General features: G+C 45.3%; 1 long non-coding RNA gene across 5 annotated transcripts in view; it reads left to right on the top strand.

Annotated features, from left to right (window-relative positions):
• The window catches only part of LOC138566548 (uncharacterized), an 807,988-nt gene extending 785,358 nt beyond the window's left edge, over window positions 1–22,630 (top strand). For all 5 annotated transcript variants that reach the window (XR_011301960.1, XR_011301958.1, XR_011301959.1 and 2 more), the window contains one exon: window positions 22,326–22,630. This is a non-coding gene — a long non-coding RNA (uncharacterized lncRNA). The remainder of the gene's footprint in view (window positions 1–22,325) is intronic.
• Window positions 22,631–23,010: the final 380 nt, after the last annotated feature.

Genomic DNA, 23,010 nt, shown 5'->3' with positions numbered 1-23,010 from the left:
CGATGCGGGTCCTGGTATGTGCACGGTTGTATTCCTCCTCGTGCCTGTTCTGTGGGTTCCGTACAGGTGTGAGGAACCAGCTCTTCAGGGGATACCCCGCATCACCTGTATGGGGGAGGGAACGGGGTCCTATCACTGTTCACCTCAAGAGCGGCCTGTTCAAATGACACAAATTGGCATTGCATTGTGATTCATGTACACAATTGACAGCATACATGCAGATGGTCTGTGTGACAGCAATGTTCAAGGGGGAGCTACACCCTGCAAGTGGACATGCCCCATCAATGCCTCCAGCAGTAATTGACATGTCCTGGGTGAGGCGAGGTCTCTGGTGTCCCTGGGGCCAGGCAGATGTAGTTCTGCACTGCTGGTGTACTGCCATACCAACATTGATGTTGCCATGCAGAGAGGCATCGCTTCAGTGGTGGTATAGGTGCATGGTGAAATGCTATGGCTAGGGGTGATTTATTTGCATGCATTATGGGGCACATTGCATATTTGATGTTGGGGTGGACTAATTCAGGATGGCTCTCTTGATGGCATGTGTAAAATGTAATATTTTGTGCCGTGGAATGTTGTGCAATGTGTATGTGGATGGATGTTTAATGTTTCTAGACCTGGATTGTTATCTATGTTGTGTAGCTTATACCTGCATGTCGGTTCTTCTCAAGTATGTTGCGGCCTTCCCAGATGGACATTGGCGTACATCTGTATGTGCATTTGTCCGGCGGACGACAAGCTACACCCATTTTGAGTATGTATCTCTCCCCCCCAAAACACACCCAGTTGGAGTATGTATCTCTCCCCCCCAAAACACACCCAGTTGGAGTATGTATCTCCCCCCCCAATCACACTGCCATGTGCTTGCCCTACTACTCACCAAGTAGCCACAAACGTTGTGCGGTTTGTCGCTCCATGTAGCGTGGGATAGTTGAGTTCCACAGGACCATGGAATCATGGATTGATCCGGGAAATCGGGCACAGCAATGTGTGATTATCTTGTTGGCGTCACATACCATTTGGACATTGATGGAGTGGAATTGCTTCCTGTTTCGGGAGACTACTTCATTGTGATGTGGGACCACCAATTCCACATGGGTACAGTCGATGGCCCCGATGCAACTTGGTATGCCTGCCAGTGAATAGAATCCAACTTTGTGTTTGCAATCTCCTGTGCAGTCCGTGGCATGGTTATGTGTTCAGGTTCATGCTTCAGGAGGACATCGAGTACCTGGTTCAGCGTGTGGGAGAATACTGGTTGTGAGATGCCATGCATCTGTCCCACTGTATGCTGGTAGGTGCCTGTGGCCAGGAAGTGGAGCACACTCACCACCTTCAGTAGCGGGGGATGGCAGTTCTGATGTCTATGAGGCTCACAATGTCGTTGTGTATCATGTCCATGATGCTGGTGATGGTATCCCGGTCCAGACGGTACAGGGTGTGTATCTGCTCAGGGGTTAGGTTGAATGGACTGGCTCTGATCCTGGGGATTGGTGGGTGCCTCTGTGGTATGATTAAGTGCCATGGTGGTGCTTGCTGTGCCTGTCTTGCCCTCCTCCTCCTCCTGCGTCTCCTTTGTGCTGCCTGTTGTTGTAGCAGCTGCGCTGCAATCAGGTCCTCCAGGCCATGTAATGCTGCCAGTATTGGAACCATCTTGGTGTGGGAAGGGGTGTGGGAAGGGGTGTTGTGTGCTCCTTTTGAGCTGCCACAGTCTCCCTTGCCTCCACCTGTGCTGATTGTGTCCACCTGTGGCAGGTGGGGACACTGCTCAGTTCACTTAATGGGTGGTTCGCGATGCCGGTATTAGCACCATGGTGGTAAGGGGTTTGGGGGGCTTTACCATGCCGCTATTGGCATGTCCACCAGCCTTGTGATGCTGTGCTAATAGCGGCATGGTGTAATTTACGGGATGGAGGGTCGCGCGCACGCGGCCTGCCCGCTATTAGTGGCACCGTACTTAACGGTGCTGCTAATGGCGGTGAGCAGGGTCATAATCCGCATGGGGATTTAACGTTACCGGTATTCTGTTACCGGCAACGTTAAATCAATGCCGCCTTCCGTGTGGCTTAACTGATTGACTGGCTTGTTGGGACATGGGAGTTTGGCCCACATATTAGATGGGGTGTTAACATATTGATTGAAGGGGAGATCAGACATAGATTGTTTTATGAGAGAGAGAAATGATGTATGAAGTGTGATGTGGATTGGAGAGGAATGCTGACACTTTCCATATGTATTTTGCTATTAGCATTTGTTGTTATTAGGCTACAATGCATGTAGAATGGTAATAGGTTGCTATGCACAGAATTTGCATTATAGTTAGAACCCCTGCAGAGAGGGTTGCAAATTTGTTTTGCTAGTAGTATTTGCATCATGCATAGCTGTGCATGAATAAAGGTGTTTTTATTGTTGAATTGGTTCATGTGTTTTCTTTGTGTCTTATGTTATTTCATCTTGTGTCTATTCTTAGCATTAGGGTATGTTTGTGTGTCCATAGCATAGCAACTTGGCAGTAACACAGTGCACAACCGACCAGAGAGACATCTGTGCATGGGGGCCAAAGTGGCCCATCCCCCTGAGGTAGAGTTGCAGTTTGAAAATCCAGGTAGGGCATCTGGTGCATCAAACAACATGGCTGAACTCTTTAAAATCCGCAGGGAACTAGCCAACCCTTCTGCCGTCTCCTCCTCCCCTCTTCCATCCCAGGCCCTCTGAAACACACTGGCCACACACTTTGCTACTAAAACTCAGGTCATCCTGAGCACCCTTGCTACCCTCCCTCCCAACCTGTGCCTCACTCCTTTGCCGCCTATGGCTTCTCACCCTCCGTCTTCCTCTCTCTCCACCTTCTCCCCTGTCACACCTGAAGAAGTCACCAGAGTTGTCCGCTCCATTAAGGTCTCTTCAACACAGGTTTCCCCTTGCTCCTCCAGAACTATCAACAACATTGGCTCTCTTGCCCCTGCACTCGCTGATCCCTGCAACCACTCATTTGCCACTGGATCTTTCCCCTCCTCCCTCAAGCACTCTCTTGTGCACCCCTTACTGAAAAGACCTTCAGCAGATCCTACCTGTCCAGCCAACTACGGCCCTATTTCTATCACCCCCTTCCTTGGGAAAGTGCTGGAGAAGCTGGCCTTTCCACAACTTACCTCACACACTGAACTTGTTGGTGGTCTCCACGAACATCAATCTGGATTCCGAGAATCCTGAGGCACGGAAACTGCTCTTCTGAACACCCCTAAAGAACTGTTCGCATTCCTGGACTCTAACTCTCCAGCTGTCCTCATCCTACTCGATTTCCCCTCTGCCTTTGATACCGTCATCCATTCTATCCTCATAAAACGTCTCCATGATACTCTTGGTATCTCAGAGCGGGCACTGGACTGGCTGACCTCCTTTCTAACTGACTGTTTATTCCAAGTCATTCTGGGCACCTTCTCTTCACCTACTTCTTTCTACACCTGTGGTGTACGCCAGGGCTCATACCTCTCCCCTTGGTTCTTCAACACTTATCTTGCTCAGCAGTCCTTCCTCATTTCCTCCTTCCCTGCCAACTTCCAGTGCTACGCAGATGACACACAAATGTTTTCAATCTTCCTGCTGAATCTCTTGCATCTTTCATCATCCCTGACTGCCTGTCTGCAATCCAGTCCTGGTGCACTGCCAATGGCCTCTGCCTCAATACCAGCAATACTGAGATCATTCCCATTGGGACCCCTGCTCCCTCTTTTTTCCCCTCACTCTGGCCATCCTCTTCACTGGCTCCTGGTTGTTGCATGGATTGAATTCAAATCCCTCTGTATCATCCACAAGGCTATCTGGGGCCTGGGACTACACTATGTGCAACTTTCTCTTACCAAATACTCTTCTTCTAGACCTCTATTGTCCTCTGGCACCAACTCTCTCTGTGTAAAGCACTGCGCTAAACAGCCGGAGGCTGATCACTCTCTTCAGCTGGCTCCCTATTATGGAACAGCTTCCCTCTTCTCTTCATCTTGAGCAGGACTTCCTCAAATTCCAGAAGCTCCTCAAGACTTTCCTCTTCAGCTCATCCTTCCCTTCTTCCACCCCTTGCTAATCTCACAGTTGTTGTGATTAGCGACCAGGGCCTTTATGTATCCTCCGGGGTCCTGGCCTTCCACACCCAATCGCCCTAGCCTCCACCTACCTCAAAGCACTTGCCTCGGCATCCATCGGTCTTCACCCTGTAAGCTTGCTCTATCTACCCAATATGGCTCCAGGCCGCATAGCACTTACCACACTATGCACTTCATCTGCTGCTTACCCACTAGCACGGACATTTCAGCACTTACCCCCACCCCTACCTCGCCTCTTCTCACTGCACTTGCACGTTCTGAATACTCACAAGGCATAGTAGCGTTGTCTTTATCTTCCACTGTATTCATTGTTTTCAGTCCCATGTTCCCTCCCTGTTGCCCTGTGGGCGGTTTGAAACAGAACTGACTCACTGTATAAGCGCCTAACAAATGCACAATAAATAAAATAAATACAATTTTCCTGATTTATTTGTCCTAAACATACCCACGACTTTGCAGAGGAAGTCCCTCTGTCATAGAACTCCTCTGTGATCGCAGAATCCGTATTGTGTGGAAATTACTGTTTTTCATCGCACTTGCACAATACTACACCCATGGAGCTTGAGCTAATATATATTAACAACATAACAATGCTGCGTTTGATGGATTTTGGTGTGTTCTTCATCCCAGTTGGAGCTACATAAGAGTCCGAAGCAGAGTAAGTGATGGGTATCATTGTTAAAAGTGGAATTGTAATATTTTGTGTCTTCTGTTGTCTCTACCTCTTTAACCTCATCATTTCACAGCGATTATTGTTCATAGATGCACAAGCTGTGACCCCTACTAACGTAATCCCAATCCAGGCAAGAATGGCCACCATGCCAGGTCAGGCGATAAGCACTGCCAAACTAGTAAAAAGAAATAGGTGCAGTGTTGATTTAGATTTAGGTCGGGTTGATTCATATCTAAATGATTCGGCCAGGGTAGCTAATAACATGTGGTACAAGTACATGACCAAAGTAGGCAAACAAACCACTAGAGAGAGCTGTTATGTCTGCTCTCTCATCCCCAACGCCATGAGTGCCTCCAGAACATTTGTGGCAGCTGACATCCCAGCAGCGAGGGCACAATGCCTTGTGTATTTATCGTTGTGCACCACAAGGGGAAGATTTCAAGGGAAAAGAACTACCCTAAAATGGATGTCCAAAAAGACTTTTCCATATGAAGACAACTATATAAAGACTCTAGGCATGATCGAAGATTACTGGAAAAAAGATCAGGCCATAGAATACATAACCGAAGGTCGACAAAAAAGAGCAGTGACATTAAAGGAATTACCCTGTCCCAAAAGGGGACCAGTAGAGATAGGAGAAGAACCAAGATGCTGGGAAAGACGACAAATGCTGGTGCATGGTCAAGTATACACAGCTGATGGCTGGAAAGAAGGGGTGGGCGGAGAAAGGCACATGCACTCCTAACCGTTCCAGTTCAAATAGTACAAGAAGAAAACAACAAATGCATAAAAGAATTGAAAAAAAGTACGAAGTTACTGACATGGGTGGAACATGAGGTGTGGCCAATGCTCATAATACCAATCAAAGGAGCAGCATTATGTTTCCAGAACGATGACCCAGTAAAGGTTGGAGAAAACAAAGAATGTAAGCAGACAGTAAAAGTTCCAGGTATGACGGTTGGAAAATATCTACTGATGGATCACTACTGGGCCTGCGCATATCCAAAGCATACATGAAGCTACCACTTAATTGGGGAGGGACGTGCTCACTGGTGCACCTCAACACACCAGCACTAGTTGTATCCGAGAAGGATATCAAGGTAGAGGGATTCCCCAAGATGGACTCTAACAGAAGAAAGAGGAGATCTGTAGAGATAATGAGAGTGAAGAGGGGAAATTATGCATCATCAAAGATGGAGGAGTCCCTGGATGCAATCCCTCCAGAGCATAGGTTATTTAGCAGAACAGAAATATTCTTTGCATCCATCATTCCAGCAGTTCAGGCCAGCGCAAACGCAAAAGGGCTTCAGACCACAGGGTGGGAGCTGATGCAGACAGTAAACTCAACCGTCAAGGCGGTTGAAAGCAATCAATGAAGAGCTCTGAGCAGTGAGGTTAATGGTGTTAGAAAATAGATAAGTCTCAGATTTGCAGACAGCAATGCAGAGAGGAGTTTGCACCAGGGTTGGGTCTTCTTGCTGTACATTTGGTCCAGCAAATGACGAGGACAATGGGACACTGACTGTGGCGATTACTAGATTATCAGAGATACATGCCAAAATGGAAACAGAGACAAATGCTGCAGGAAAGTATGAAGATTGGCTGTTGTACATCTTTTCATGGATACCAACATGGATGGCCAATGGGCTGAAGGTGTTAGCTGCAGCACTAGTGTTAGTATTGCTGACTTTTTGTGTTATCAGGATATGCATCACACAATGCCGGAAGACAACTGAAAAGACTGTAGGGATGAAAGTACTGGTAGACATGGACTCAGAAGATGACAAGATAATAAATGCTTGAGATAAACTGAGGGCACAGATAGCAGACTGCCCTCTGTTCCCACCTGGAGTACTGTTCGAGTATTCCTACGACACCAAAGACTATTGGGGAAAATGGGTTTGGTGTAACCCTGGAGGGGACAGCAGTTATGTGACATGGAGCTGGATCATGCAGGATTCTATTGACTTCTAGGGGAGTGACAAAGATATGGCTCTCGAAGTTGAAGCTGAATATGGTTGGAGGAGAAGTTGACAGGTCCACCAGAGGGGGGATTAATAGTTAAATAGAGGGTGCCTGGAATAGTCCTCATGTACCCTATCCGACTGTCAATCCACAGAATTAAGAATGAAAGGTGTAACTCGTTGTTTAGCCTGCCACCAAGTACACCAATGAATCAACGATATGACAAGAGATATTCTCTCAGACAGCCGTTTAAACCATATCTAGTTGATGGTTTCGAGGGGGCAGAGGCCGCAGCTATGAACCAGGTAGACTGACAGAAAAAGCAAGCAGTGATGACATCATTATAGACATCACAACATAGGAGCATTAGTCATGAAGCAGATCTGCACTTGTGCATAAACGTACGCAGACATACATTGATTTGTATTGCTCAGAGACATGAAAAACATGGTTATAACTCACAGAGGTAGAGGACAGATATATTTATATAATGCCAAGAACCGTTCTCTTCTTTCGACAAAGCGAAACTGCAAGTTGCAGAATATACGTGAATACAGCGTGCATATGCTTCATTGCAACTAACCATAAGAAACCATGAAAACACAGGGAACCTATAGGGCGAGTGAAGTGAATAAGGCTGGAAACACAGGGCTCAGATACATGGAAGGGGAGACATGGTCCCTGCAGCACGAGGCGCAGAGCTGATGTTCACAGCCAAGGACAAGGGCGGGTGATAAATTCCTGATTCCTGAGACAGCTAACCACCTGCAAGAATTCAGAATAAAATCCTCATAATTGCAGACAGAAGGGCTTCATTTTGCGGTCCCTCAGTGGTGGAAAGAGAAGCTGTGAAATGATACAAGTGTTGCCCATCGAAACTGGGACCTGCAGGCACTCTGTCAGGCTAGATGATCAAACTTGTAGCAACAATATGGACCACACGGCACTCCATGGCCATTTCCATTACCTTGAAAAGGTACACAGAGCTCTGTGACCGAAAAAGGGCCCCAGGCCTGAGAGTAGCTGCTCAGGCCAATTCAAAATCTCCATTTGTGAGGTGGTATAAAATGTTGCATGGGCCAATGGTCGTCCTGCGACCCTGCAAAAATGTTGTGGGCAACATTTGGGTGTACTCTCAGCTGGAGCCACCTGACATGAATGGGACAATTAATATAGGGGATGTCCATTGGTAGTAAACCGGAGCTAATCAATGGGAATACCTCGTAGATTTTTTGGGTAGGCCTAGGACATAAATACTCGTGACACAAGTCCGGGAGCTGAGTTTGCTGAAGAATTTTGTTTTCCTGTATGATCCTGGTCTAGTGTAGAAATAAAGACAGTGAGCTTTGCTCCATGGCTGAGTCTTCTGTTTTTTGCATGGGGAGTTTTGATGAGACTAAGTTACTTTGCTGATTTTGGACATTATTATTGCGAACCCCTGATTCCTCTGGCATACCTCACTGTAGTGCATCTAAAATGCACCAAGGTTCAAAGTTCGCAAACTGAAATGAAGCTTGGCAGATTTACCCACCAGTATTCTGACAGTGCCAAGTCCCTTGGATTCATCAGGGAGGGTTACCTCTCTATCAAGGCTCACATTGACAAGAAATTACAAGATGCCAGGTATCAGCTCCCTTCCCTGTGCAAAATCAAGCCCTTCAACCTTCCAGAGACTTACAAAAGCCATTATCCAATAGCTCAGCACTCATTCTCTCACACATGGACGGTTGTAGTGACCTCCTCGGAGGTGACCCAACGTCCTCCCTTGTCCCTTCTGAAAGCCACCCAACATGCCACAGCACACCTCAACAAAGGTGCAAAGAAGGTTGACTGCATCCTATCTGTCCTCAAGGAACGGCACTAGCCGTACTCTAGGGCCCAGTCACCTTCAAAACAGCCTGCAGTGACAACCAATGGAGCCCTCCTATCTGGCCAAAAAACTCACCATCTCTGGCATCACTAGAATCCATAACGTTGCCAGGCTGGAAAACAAGAATCATAATTAGCATAAAGCCAGAAGGCTTCATCCCTCCCCAGATAGCAGCCTGCCAGCCAATGACCACCGGCCCCCGTCAGAACCTTCCACCAGCCACCGCTACCCGCCACCTTACTTGCACCGGTCCACCTATACCTTCCTGCCTACAGTGCTCCATTGCTCACTACAGCAGGTAGGTTCCATACGCACATCGGGCCTGATTCACAGAGCGTTTCCCTATGGGATTGCACCATTATAAAACACTTCTGTGAATCAGGCCCTGTGTAGTGAGGTAAACTGTCACGCCTGCGCGCACACGCAAATATGAAACAACCGAAAGTGATTGCTGGAAAGCTTTAAATTATTCGTAGCTTCTGAAAAGCTATGTCAGATTTCTGCTCACTCGCTCTTTAACCCCTCTGTGCCATCAAACAGAGACTTCACAGGTCTTGAATTCTTAACTTTGTGCGACTCCACGCTTATTTGATGGGCAAGCCTAGTGTTATCAAACTTGGTCACTGCACTGCATCCGAAGCCTCCGTTTGCGCACTTACCGGTAGGTCTCAAAGTCGGTAATGCACAGGTATAACAGACCTGATGGCCTCACTTTGGGGCTGGGGACATGGGGGGTCACTGGAGCCCATAAAGGGTTGATCGTCTTTGCATCAAGGGGTGATATGAGTGACGCTGATCAAGCAGGGGTGCCATGAAAAGCAACATCAAGGGAAACAGCATCGAAGCTCAGGTGTGGAGCGATTCCGGGTCAGGAGAGAGGCGACTCAGCTGTGATTCTGACAGGCAGGTAAACATGCTTCTCTTTGAGAATATTAGCAGCTATGTGGAGGCATAACCAGTTATCGGCATATATGGTGATATTAACGATGTAGACCTAAAAAAGTATGATAGTTATGCAGTTACATAAGTTACCCTGTATTTAGGGTGGACCTATGGTTGCATGGAGGGGCTGGCATGGGCAGATAATCACAAGCAGAGCTAGGAATCTCACGTTGGCATGCTGTCTCAGCAGACAAGGGGACCAATGGAAGATAGGCTGTAATGAACATCGCTCCTGGAAGTAGTTAGAATGCCCCTCCCCCTTCACTTCCTCGATAATGTAAGCCAGAGGTGAACTCTTCCATGCCATGCTACATGTTGCCATTGGGGTTCAAGAGAACAATAGAGGGGTCGAAGGGACGCCTCCTTCCTGCACCCCTCAGGCCATCAGGATAGGCCAAGCTGCTGTGGAATGTGCAGTGAGGAGCCACGCCAGTCCTGCATGGCGTGGTGCCTCGTGTGCAGCCGCGTCCAGTGTTTGTTTGGCCACATCCATCAATGTCACTTGGTGGTTCTGCTTCGTGGAAAGGCATCCATCACCAAGTGATGAAAGCATTACATCTGCTTAGCATCCCGGCACGGACCGAGGGACCAGAGCGAGGGCCAGGGACAACTCTGGCCCGTTCCTGGCCCTTCTTATTAAAGGTGATGAGAGCTCGGAGCTCCTAGTCTCCTACCAAAGGCAGTTCAATATGTGTTCTTAAAGCTAGGAGTGGGAGAGAGGCAGGCGTCGAGGTCACAAAGGACAGGTCTGTTTATTAAAGGTCTTACGTGCTTAGTCAGGGAAGGGTTTAACGTGTGGCAGACCTAGGCCAAACACACACCCACGGTGCCCCCCACACGGACAGACCCTTTCCTTGGGTGACATTGTCAGCATGACCCACTTCTCAAGATAAATAAAATATCGGACTGGCTTGAAGGGCAATAGGCCAATGCCCGAACCAAAAACACAAAATGCTATTGTGGGCCAGGTTTTGAGGTTATGTGGCCAGTTTTATAAGTTACTTCAATATGCGGCTTGTAGTTTTGATCAGTGTTAATGAATGAATATTCTTTTAAATGCACACTTTGCATCACATTTTATCAAACACCTCCCCCTTAGGTACTACTAAAACAGTCTGTCACAAAAGGAATGCATTGCCATTTGCAACTGTGGGACACATTTTCATTGGTGCCCGAGACAAATGGATGCCCCAGTCCGACACTGCACACTGCCCACAGTTCACCCCCAGAGTCACCTTTGCTTGCACGTTGCCACTCTTTCCATTGTCTCCAAGCAGTAGCCTCAATGTGACAGTGTAGAGCAAGTACTTCAAAATATATTGCTATGAGAGGCGCATGGAATGGAGGCAAAGTTGTTCTTGGCAAGCTAAGACACAAACCTTACACGCCTAACAAGAACTATGGCTTTGTAAGTGGCATTTGGGAAAAAGGGACACATATGCACAGTGGAAAACAAGTACTGGCAAAGTCCATGCTTTTGGCCTTTGTGCAAGCATGGGATATGTTCCATGTTGCGTCCCTCTTACCTGTGGAAGACTCCAACCCAGGTCTAAGTGGGTTTTTTCGACTCAGTCCATGCCCAGAATCAGGGTAAGGACGTTGCCCCCACTAGGTTCTCATTTTTTGTTGCAAAATTAAAAATTATTTTTTCTAGATTTAGACAAATGCCACACAAACTGAAAACATTCCTTAAACAAACCCCTTTTTTGTGATATCTTCTTTTGTCTGCCTTCATACAGGGTTAAGTTTGGCTCCCCATCTCTTCGTGTTCCCGCCCTGAGGAAGGCTTCAGAAAAATGTACATGCCCAGCAGGGGGCAGATCCAAAATGTGTTACGGATGTTTAAACCTCATCATTGATAGGATCATTGATACATTTTTTGTATGATGGGATATGCATTTGCCAGGCACTACCATAAAGGTCTCGGGAGGATAGCTCAGGGGCAAAGTGCTCGCCTTGGAAGCAAGACAACGTGGAGCAACACAGGTTTGATCCCTGGGTCTGCGCTTAGAAACCTCTGGGTATTAAGTGCGTTATAAATAAACTATCAAATCAAAGGTCATCAGATGGAAAAGTGTGTCGACGCAACCAGTTCACAATTGGGGGACCCTGGAAGACAGGTTGTTATCATATGACTTGTCAAAGACGAATGGCCAATCACAGTAAAGTGAGCCAAACGGTGAGTCTGTCGGGCAGAGGTGAGAAAAAAAAGAAAGAAAAGCTGCCGAGTTCCAACCTCCCAGGCTAACTTAAGTGTCTCTATACTCGTGTCTCCACATTCTAAACGGCTTCCAACATGAGCTACTTATGACCTTTATGGTCCAGCAGCTAATGACGACTCCATAGCAGAGCCGTGATCCTTCTGCTTCCATTGGAGGTAAACAGTACAAATAGAATTGGTATTTCGGAAATAAATAACAGCTGTATTCCATAGTTCAGGTTTTGATTAGCAGGCCACTGACATCAAGGGTCACTCACCCGAGCCACTTTGCACAGCGAGGCTGAGAAAAGCCGTCAGCAGGGAAAACTCACCAATTGTCAGATGTTCCTCATGACTTGTCTCCTCGACGAAAAGCCGGTGGTGCTTGCGTCGATGGGCGTAGCGTGAGCAGGGAGGCGGTTCACGGGCCCAAGCAGGGCCTAGAACGCAAGCTCTAGGAGGCCACCTCACCCTGCCCACCACTGAACACAATAAACACTTGACACACTTCTGCAATTATGCTTTTGTCTCGGAATTCTAAATCTGGAGTCCAACCTGCTAAACCAGTTAACGATTTCCCGAAACACTGTCTCTCTCTGGAAGAAATACACATCAGAGCACCTGCATCTAGAGTCACTCCAGGTGCCCCTAATAGCAACTATGGTACAGGGTGGAGCTGACACAAAGCAGCAGAGACTGACAAGACCCCATTCTGAACATCAAGCCCATCAGAATTGTTTCGTTATGTAATCAATGGGTTCTTGTCACTCCAGAGTAAAAAACGTTACTGTTGCCCCCTTTAAGCTGAGGATATGTGACAGTCTATCAATTGGATGTGTAATGGTATTGCACTGCTCAAACTACCTAAAGCATGTTGCAGTGTTATGAAGCATGGTTGCACCCAGCCATTTCCAGGCCTACATTACACAGACAAACATGCAAAGGTGATCTTTGCTTTATTTATCATCAAGTCTATAAGCAGCCGAGTGCAAGCTTACGAGCACATATGAAAGCACGTGATCTTGCTATCTTAATGTCACAGGGAAGATTCTGTCAACAGTCCCTACAGCCCTTCAATACCGTCTCATGAACAGAAGAGTTACAGCTGACCACTTGTGGTATAACATGGTAAAATGTGGCAGTCATTTTTTGTCATGGTACCATGACAACATATTGAAATTCCGAGCCATGTGTGGCTGTGAACGGTCCCAACAATATACCACAAACCTAGAGCATAATTGGGCTATAATGAAGGGTTTCGGGTTCGTTCTGATTTTTTAGAAAGTATTCTTTACATAATTGAGTTTTACAATAGAGGAAAAAGGAAATTAGATTCAGCCCCAGCTAAGAATAATTGTTGGACGCCTTGATAAAATGGCAGCCAAATCCTACATTACTGTGGGTAGCTCTGAGCACAGATCCTGCTTTTTGTTAGTCAGAGAATTGTGATGGTTAGCCCCTTGACGAGGCAGGGAAGTACCACGTTGAGGAGTGCCCAGAGGTGCAATAGCATAAAAAACAATTCTCAACAATGGAGTACTCAAAGAGCACAGAAAACCCCAGATTTATTCAAAACACAGAACAAATGGCCTGGACAACTCATTGTTCTTACAATTAGTGTGAGTGGTTTAGAAATGGAAAACACATCATCAGTGACATCACACTACAATATTGATTGCAAAACAAATGAGCATCTGGGATTGGTTAATATTCCAAGCTACATATACAGTCTATAGGTGTTAGTTCTATGATAGGTTTGGACATATCTGAGCGCTCCACCTGGACCCAACCCATTACAGATACTAGTGTCATTACATCAGCACATTGACAGTTTACTGGTTGGTGCTGCTAACTTTGGGCAGTATGGCGAAAGGGATTTTTATTGGTTGACTATTTACTCACCATCCTTGGATGCTTTGTCGAGATATCAAGATATGATGGAGAGAAGGTGGGGTAGAGAAGTCCGTGGTCTGCAATAATTCCAATTAAACACACACCCCCATCATTCCCAGGCCATGTGTCCTGTCTGTTTCTTTTGTACTTGGCATTGAGTACTGTTTCGTGTTTGAGTGCATACTAGGGAGTCCTGCAGGTGTCTTATCTGTACTTGGCTCCTAATGAATAGTTAGTGTTATTCATGTCTTGATCACCTGTTAGGGGTCTATGTTGGAAAATGATTGTCTTCTTATTTGTTGAGTATTTAGCTAATTCTAAAGTGCATGTTTTATTTCTTGTGACCGCTTGGGACACTCTTCACCTATTCTCTATGGAGTCTTTTGGCATACTACTCTTGTGCACCTGGACTTCAATGACTGTCTACGCTCCTACTAATTCAATTAACTTAGAAGGCTACTGCTACATCTCCTGGGAATTGTTATCTCGTCTCTCCATTCTGCACGCCAACTACTCCCTTGGCGCGTGCTGCAAACTGCTATCTGGGCAGCTTGAGAGCTTCTGAAATAAATATGTTTTTATGTATTCATCATCTTGTCTGAGACCTTGCTATCTTCTAGTCCTGCTGCAGGCTTTCTGCTGAGAAAATAGCGGTAGTCCTGTGTTTCTCTCGCCACGATGTTGGTGTCCTATATTCACATAGGTTCACGTCCTGTACGCCTGCCATACGTTGGTTATCCCTGCCTGTGTATTCAGCATCTAAAACTGCAATACTTCCACCTGTCCAATCAGTGTAGTCCCTCTCTTGGTATCCTGGAAACCTCCTCCCTCCTGTGTTATATACAGCACACTGCATATTCTTTCTGTAATTTAACTATGATCCCTACTTAGTGTCACGCAACCTAAACTGCTTCTTTATGGCAAAAGCATATGCATTATTTGTTTAAGGCATTGTTTCTTAGAATCTACGTTAGTCTTTCTCGTCTTTCTCCCCTAGACTCATGGGGCAGTAAGGCTGTCTCAGCTGGTATCATTTCTCACCTGGACCATACTGCCAGGGAGCAGGGAATTGAAGTGGTACTTGCATACTCATCTGAGTAGGGGCAGTTGGTGTTAACTGCACATTAATCTGCTCCATAACACTCCCCCCTGGTGAAATCATGGCCCACCCACTCACTTCCTCCTGTCCCAATGTAGCCATTCCTTGGTAGCCATATGTTCATGATCCCCCTCAGGTTGCCTCCTTGTGCTACATACTCTCCTGGACCGCATGTCATGAAACAGCAATCTCCACCCCCTTCACAATCCACCCAGTGTTCAGTGTAATTGTGGGGGTCAACAGGGCAATGCGAACATTGTTCCTTGGGCTCCAATGGGATGTTCCATTGGGTTCATCCGGGTGATTTATCTATTTGTGTTCATCTGTTTGTTTGATCGCCCACATTTACTATTATTGTCATTTCCAGTGATTTCTTACCACCCTTCTTACAGTGGTTCAGCACTATTTTCAGGACACAAAAGCTGTCAGGACCAGTACCAGTATAACCAGTAATGTTTTGAATACGTCTGCCAGCCAGGTTGGTATCCATGAAAACAGGTAATCAAGCCAGTCATCATCTTCAATATCTTCCTCCTCGGTCACCATTTTGGTGTGCAGCTCCTGTAAGGTCATTATGGCCTCTTTAAGGGACCCAATCTGCCAATCATTTGCTGGTGTGTATGTACAGTAGGACAAGCTTATCTTGGCGTAAACGCCCCCGTACATGGCAGTTATAAGATCAAGGACATACTTGTTTTGAAGTGTAATTACTGTAACTGCTCACAACTCTTCCTTTATTGCATTACACCCCTTCCCCTTTGCATTTATTGTCTGTAGCATCTCCCATCTGGTTATTTGCAGCCATTTGGAATTCACTATTGTTTGTAAAGCAGGGATAAGAAGAGAGGTAAAAAACATTGCAGTTGTGCCAAACAACTTTTGTTTGTCCGGTATGTCATCAAAGGCCCTGAATGATTTAGCCACAAATTAACTCTCCCTTCGGGTACGTTTTAGGGTGAGAGAACATTTCTTTCTATTGAGTGTGTTCATCAGTGGAAAATCACCAATCTGCACCTCACCCTGTGGCACCACCAGAGTCAGTGAACTTATTATTGTTATGGAGCATAGCCCCCCACCCCAATTTGCAGGGTGCCGCATATAGGCCTTTGAACCACAAGCCCAATTGTGGTCCATTAATACAGCTGTGCCTATCTTCATGCCTGCTAATTCAAAAACACATTGGTAATCTTTGTTCACTCCTACTTTTATTGTTCGATTGTTTCTAAAACTCAGGATTGCACCTTTTACTTGATATTATGAGTACTGGTCCTGCCTCACCGTCTAACCAGGTAAGTAATCAAGATTTTTTATTCCAATCTTTGAGGCACACCTTCTTGGCTTTCTCCACAACCTCCTTTGGTGCTGTTTTGAGTGCTGGTGCCTTGCAGACAATCATTCCATGAGTCCATTCTCCAGCTGTGTATGCATCCCCTATTATGTGTAACTGAACTCTGTACAACAGCCTGGTATTTTTTCCATCAGTACATTTCAGTAGTTTGTGGTCTTCTATTCTCACATCTCCCCTATTTGGACCTGGCAGTATATATTTAATTATCTTATGCTTTGTTGTAGTGTTGATCACCAGGAGGGTTTGCTCTATGAAACTGTCCTCATGAGGTGACTCTGCTTTTGTCACCCACTGTATAGTGGCCCATCTGCCCTGAAACTGTCCCCTTGTTGTGCATAAAGGTAGGTGTGTCAAGCAATGTGCTCTGTGCACTTGTACTTCTGTTGCTATGAACAGTCTATAGGCCCGCATGGCATATGAAATGAGAGAACCAAGAGCTCTCATTGTACTTCCCTCTTGCCAGCTTTCTCATGCTGTTGTACCACATATTAGTAGTGATATGAAGGGAGTTATCAAAATACTGCATCATGTGGTTTGAGACTGTATGTATACTTATGTTTGACCTTTTACTGTGTGTGCTTCCTTCCGGGGGCATTTCAGGTATCATTTTGACTGTTGGCATTTCAGGACCTATGCTTGTGTTATCGTCACTAAATACTATCCTTGTCATAGCATTATTGTAAAACTCCCTCATTGCCATGCACTAGAAGAAACTGAGTACAGCAAGATGCAAAAAAGAATGCCAAAATCATAGTAGCAAAATAATCTACCTTATGTAGATAACTAGGCCTATAAGCCCACCTGACAAGAGAAAATATTTCATATTTTTTAAGAAATGCATAACTCTCTATTTTTTCATTTCTTGTTAAAAAAAATAAGTGTTCACAAGAAAAAGCTATGTAAAAATGAGATGGTATTTCTTTCCAAAACAATGTATTTTTTTTAAGTTCAGTAACAGTACAGTCAAACAAATGTTCAAGGCTTCTAGGAAAGGATGAGTGTTCAAAAAGAAAGATAGATAGATAGAATCAGGAAAAACAAAATGCCTATGTGGAACATTTGATGTCCATCTTGAGGTGGAATAAAGTCACACCGCCTCTATTTTTCTCCTTCTTGCCGCCTATTCTCTCTGGTCATCGTTCTCATCTGAGATCCTTGCACATCTCCTTCTGGTGGCTCTGTATCTACTCACAAGGGGGTCTCACCACAATATTTCTTAATATTGCTCAAATCTAGCCAAGCCCACCTCCCTCTAATATTTACCACTGACAGGTTGCTATCTCGACCTTGTATGGTCCTTCAAACTTGGGCTTGTCGCATTTTCTAGTAAACTTAGACAAAAAACTAAACTTCCAGGGTATAGTGGAAGGGATTGTAACAAACTAACTGGGTCAAAATGTTCATGTGATTCTTCAGTGAGTCTTGAGCTCCCCTGTCTCGCCTGCACCGGTTTGTAGATACCATTCAGAGATGTAGTCATATTCATCAAATAATCATGTATTTAATTACCAAGCACGTTAACTGCATTCTCAGCATCTGTTCAAGCATGTGTGGGAGGAGCGATTGCGACACTCATCCTACGTCCTTTCACCAGCTCATGAAGAGTCAGGTGGTGATCAGAGACTGGCTAATTGCATAAGCTAAAAAGAGCCAGGGGAAGGAAATGCAACCAATTCATGTGTAAAATGTCTTTCAGTTTGGCAAAGCATTCCTTCAAAAGGTCATTTAGACGCTCAAAAATTCCATTCACTTGGGGATGATAGGCAGGTGAGCATGTATGTCTTATTTGCAATATGGATGTAAACACTTAATTTACAAAATAGGGTCCGTTGTCTGAACTGCGCACATTACACACTCCCCATCTAGGAAATACCTCTTGTGCAAGGAACGTTGCAGCTGATATAGCATCTTGATGTGTGCAAGGACCTACTTCTATCCATCGTGAAAAGGGGCATGCAACCACAATTATATATTGATAGCTGTTACATGTTTGGATCATATCCACAAAGTTAATATGCAAATGTTGAAATGGTCCAATAGGATGGGGCATTGCTCCTCTCGCTGTTCTTAATGTATGACCAGCAGTACATTTTTGACATGTTATACAATTGATGATGAAATTAGTCACATGCTCGTTCAAATTCTGGATTAACTAATCATCTGAAATAGATGCTGCAGCAAGACACTCACTTGTGGTATGTGCTGGGTAATGTAATTGTCCCAGTGCTACTGTAAGCAACTCTTTAGGCATGACAGGTTTCCCTGTGCTGTCCTGTCACCAAATTAACTCTCTGGGGTATAATGAGACCCCACTTTTCTTCCATAATTCCTGCTCTTCCTGTGGCACTGTTACTGGCACTGTGTTCTTTCTTCACCATGTTGCATGCACGTGTGCATTTGTTTGAGGCTGTTGTAATGTCTAATATCTCAGGTAAATACGCTTCCCTTTTTGCTTCTGCATCTGCAGCCTCATTGCTGCAGGAATCATGTCTGCACTTGTTGTATGTATGAGCTCTGCACTTCATGATAGCAACTGCCGAGGGACATTCATGTGCTTATATCTGTCTCTCTAACAATGGTACATGCTGTTCTGGAATGCCATCTGCGAACTCAAAGCCCCTCCTTTGCCAAAGTGACAGTCCTGAGTGTACTGTTGTCATCACGTGGGCAGAGTCAGAGTATACAGATACCTCCTCATCCTGATGCTCTTCAAGTGCTAAAATCATGGCAACCAATTCTGCCACTTGCGCTGAAAGATTTGCTGGCAATCTTGCACTTTCCACCATTTCAAACTCTGAATTTTCTTTCGCCTTCACTACTGTTGTCCCACTATGCCTCTGTCCAGAGCATTTATCAATCGCAGATGACCCATCAGTGAAGAGAATTATGGCCTCTCCAAGGGTATTTTCATTAACATGGGGCATGGGGCACGTGATCATATAGTCAGTATATATGGTGAAATTATGTACATTGGCAATCCCAGATAATTACACCATCCTGAGACAAGACTGACCCAACTCTAGAGGAGGTGGTGTCGCCATTATCCATAAGTGCAGTCTTACCATGAGACTAGCCACCTGTATAGATGCCCCCTCCTGTGAAACCTTAGCAGTAAAAATACCTCTCACTAACACCCAAACCCTTAACATCTACTTGATCTACCGCCCGCCAGGCCCCATTGGCACCTTCGAGGAAGACCTTAATTCCATCCTGTCCAGCAACCTTAAAAGTTCCACTCAAGCACTCACCCTAGGAGACTTCAACTTGGGTTACAATGACATGGAAGACCATCCCGCCAGCACTATAGCCAACACTCTATCTGAATTAGGCTTCATGCAAAGATGCACATCACCAACACACTCGAAAGGCAGAACTCTCGACTGGGTGGCCGACCATAAATGCCTAGCGAATATTACAAACATCTCACCTTTAGCCTGGACTGACCACCATCTGATTTCATTCATGCTTTCCACTGATAGACCAACAACCCTGCCTATCATTAAGGCCCCACCCACCCTTACCAGAAACAAGAAAAACATTACAGTAGAAAGACTTATCCCTAATCTACTTCCCACTCTCAACACATTGCCAGACGTCCTGAACCCTGAGTCCTTGGTCGAAGAATATAACAAGGTTATGGCCACTGCGATGGACCACATCGCCCCACTCAAACTCCGATCAAGCAAACCAAAAACACACCTCAACAAACGGTATACACCATTCTTCAAAAACGTAAGGCAGCAAAAAAGAAGTTGTGTGGCCATTTGGAAAAAAAACCCTTCAGACTCAAACAAACTCAAACTCTCCAAATTAGCAGCACTGTTCAAGAAAGAAATTTACCTGGCCAAACGAACCTCATTTAGCAGCACTGTACAAGAAAGAAATTTACCTGGCCAAACGAACCTCATTTGACTCCCGTATATCCAAAGCCAAATCGAACATGAAAGAACTCTTTACAATCCTTAAAGAAATAGAAACCCCCATAGCACCCCCTGACACCTGTACCAAAGATAAAAACTGGTGCTCAGATATTCAAAATGCCCTAGCTAATAAGACTGTGACTCTTCAAAGTAAAATTTCCAGCAAAAGAGCCTCCCTGAATAACACACTCAACTTAAAAACTCACGACAAACCTATGCTTACCGACCTAGCCCGCTTCCAGTTCGCCAAAGTCAATACTCTGGAAGTGGAAAAAATCATCCTATCTTTGAAACCGTCCAACTGCCAGGGAGACCTGTGCCCTGCTCAGCTCATCAAAGATTCTGCCCGGGACCTCTCCCCTTTCATCACAAAATTGATCAATGCCTCCTTCGCCACTGGATCTATCCCCACTAATTTAAAACAATCTTGGATACTCCCATTACTGAAAAAACCTACTCTCGACCCTGCCATACCCACCAACTACCGACCCATAACGACCGTTCCCTTTCTCCTAAAAATTCTAGACAAGGTGGCCTATGTTCAAATACAGAAGCACCTGGAAGAACACAACCTCCTTGGATCTAGACGGAAACCACTCTCATTGACCTAAAAGCCCAGATTGATTCGATCAGAGACAACGGGCAAGCTGCATTACTCCTTCTCCTTGACCTATCTGCAGCTTTCGACCTGGTCGATCATTCTGTCCTATGTTCACATCTCCATACTGCAGCTCACTTCTCAACAGAGGCCATCACTTGGATCACATCCTTCCTCAACGGTAGGACCATGAGGGTCTTCTCTCCCATGGCCGCAGCAGACCCCATTCCTATCACCTGCGGTGTTCCCCAGGGCTCGTGTGTCTCCCCCACACTGTACAACATGTTTACCAAGCCCCTTTTCGATGATTTGGATCATCTCGGTGTCACCTACACTAATTATGCAGATGATACCCAGATCCTCCTTCCGCTTTCTGGAGATTATGGAAAGGATTTGGCCTTGTTAAATAGGGTGTACATCATAATCCAGGCATGGATGGCCACTCATGGACTATGCCTGAATGATGATAAAACAGAACACATCATCTTAGGTACTACACTTAATATAAAGAAACTTGGCCCAGCTTACAATTCCTTCATGATTGACGGAAACAACATCAAAGTTGGACAGGAGGTCAAAACACTGGGATTCTACCGAGATTCCAATTTTTCCTTCAAAAGACAACTGAGCTCCCTTGCATCCTCCACGGCCTACAAATGGAATTTAATCCGTGCAGCCAAACCCTTCCTGTCGGATTCTAGTTGCCTGACACTCGCCAGAGCTCTTATTTTGTCTCGTCTTGACTACTGTAATGCCCTTTATCTGGGATCCACCAAGGCTACCACCAGCAAACTGCAAACCCTTCAGAACAATGCTTTAAGAGCAGCTCTGGGCATTTCCAGAAGGGAACACATTACAAATCTCAGCCAACAGAACAATTGGCTAGCCACTAAAGATAAAATCCTTTTAAAAACGGCATTCATAAGTCCTTGAACAATGCCGCCCCAACTTACCTGATCAACAGATTCAACCGACAGTCTTCTTTAAGACCCACCAGAACCGCATACAGAAATTGTCTATCTGTTCCCTATTACAAATGGGCCACCATAGGGGGCAACAGCTTCCCAGTAAAAGCTGCTTTGTTGTGGAACTCCTTGCCTCCAAACCTTAGAATTGACATGCCCTACCAGAATTTCCGCTCACTGGTAATCGCATGGTTGAAACGTGAGACCCATTAAATTTGAAGCGCCTAGCGCCTACTGCATATGGAAACCACTTGTGCCCTCTTGCTTACCTGCCCGTGTGCCTCCTATTACCTGTATATAATCACCTGTATATAACGGCCTGCTGGCCTACTACTGATTTGTATATAACATTGGTGTACTTTATTCTTGTATTATGTATTTTCTGTGTACTGTAACTACGTTTTGAATATTCTTGTAAAGGCTGCGCCTTGATACCCCCGGGTACGCTCGCGCATTATAAATAATACAAACAAACAAACATTGTCTCCCTCCAGCACTGCTTCTTCTATAAATGTTGCAGGATTCACTATGCGGGACCTAACAATTTTGATTGATGGATTTGATATTATCTCCTCATAACGAGATGCCCTCTGGGTAGTCAATGTGACTTTGGTGTTTTCAACAACAGCAAAAAGAGCATTTTCAACATATAATGTTACTGAACATCTCATTGTTATATTAGATGATTTCTCAATTGCAAAAGCTGCTGCAGATCAATGCTCGCTAACATGGCTAATGGCCTGTCATTACAGGTTCTAAGATCCTGCTGTACAATGTCAGTGCCCCATCGAAGATTTTTGTGTCAGAACAGCTGTCATCACAACTCCATTTGAATGGGAAAACAGGAGGAGATCTTCACTATAATTTGGGATCCCTAACCCCGGAGCTGTGCATATTGCTCTTTTCAGTCCATCAAATGCATCTGTCATCTCATCTGTTCACACACGTTGCTTTTGTCTTTCTGTGCTTCTTTAAGTCCCTCTAGGAGAGGACAAATATAGTTACTGTAATGAAAGACCCATGCACAACAATAAACTGCTGTCATTCTTTTATTGGATTTGGCTGGGGCGTTCTTGTAATATCTTCTGCCGCTTCAGGTGTTCCATTTCTTCCATCTTTTGATTTTATCTAACCCAATACAATACTTCTCACTGACAATATTGCAGTTTCTCCTTGTCTACTTTGTGCCCTTAGTCAGCCAGTAGTGTCAACAGTTTCACGGAGTCCGTCCTGCACACTTCCTCTGTGGCACTGCAAACTAGTAAGTCATCCACATATTGTATGACTGTGCTGTCTGTCTCTATGTCTCCCAACTCCATCTGTAGCATGCTATTGAAAACACTACGGGGTTCACAGTACCCCTGTGGGAGGTGATTGTGCTGTAATCTGATGCAGCGATAAGTAAGTGCAGTCAAATTTTGTGAATCTTCATGCAGG

The sequence above is a fragment of the Ambystoma mexicanum genome, chromosome 2p (genome assembly GCF_040938575.1).
Source record: "Ambystoma mexicanum isolate Mex_15411 chromosome 2p, UKY_AmexF1_1, whole genome shotgun sequence".
Classification (NCBI taxonomy): Eukaryota; Metazoa; Chordata; class Amphibia; order Caudata; family Ambystomatidae; genus Ambystoma; species Ambystoma mexicanum.
This window is presented reverse-complemented; position numbering and strand designations above follow the sequence as displayed.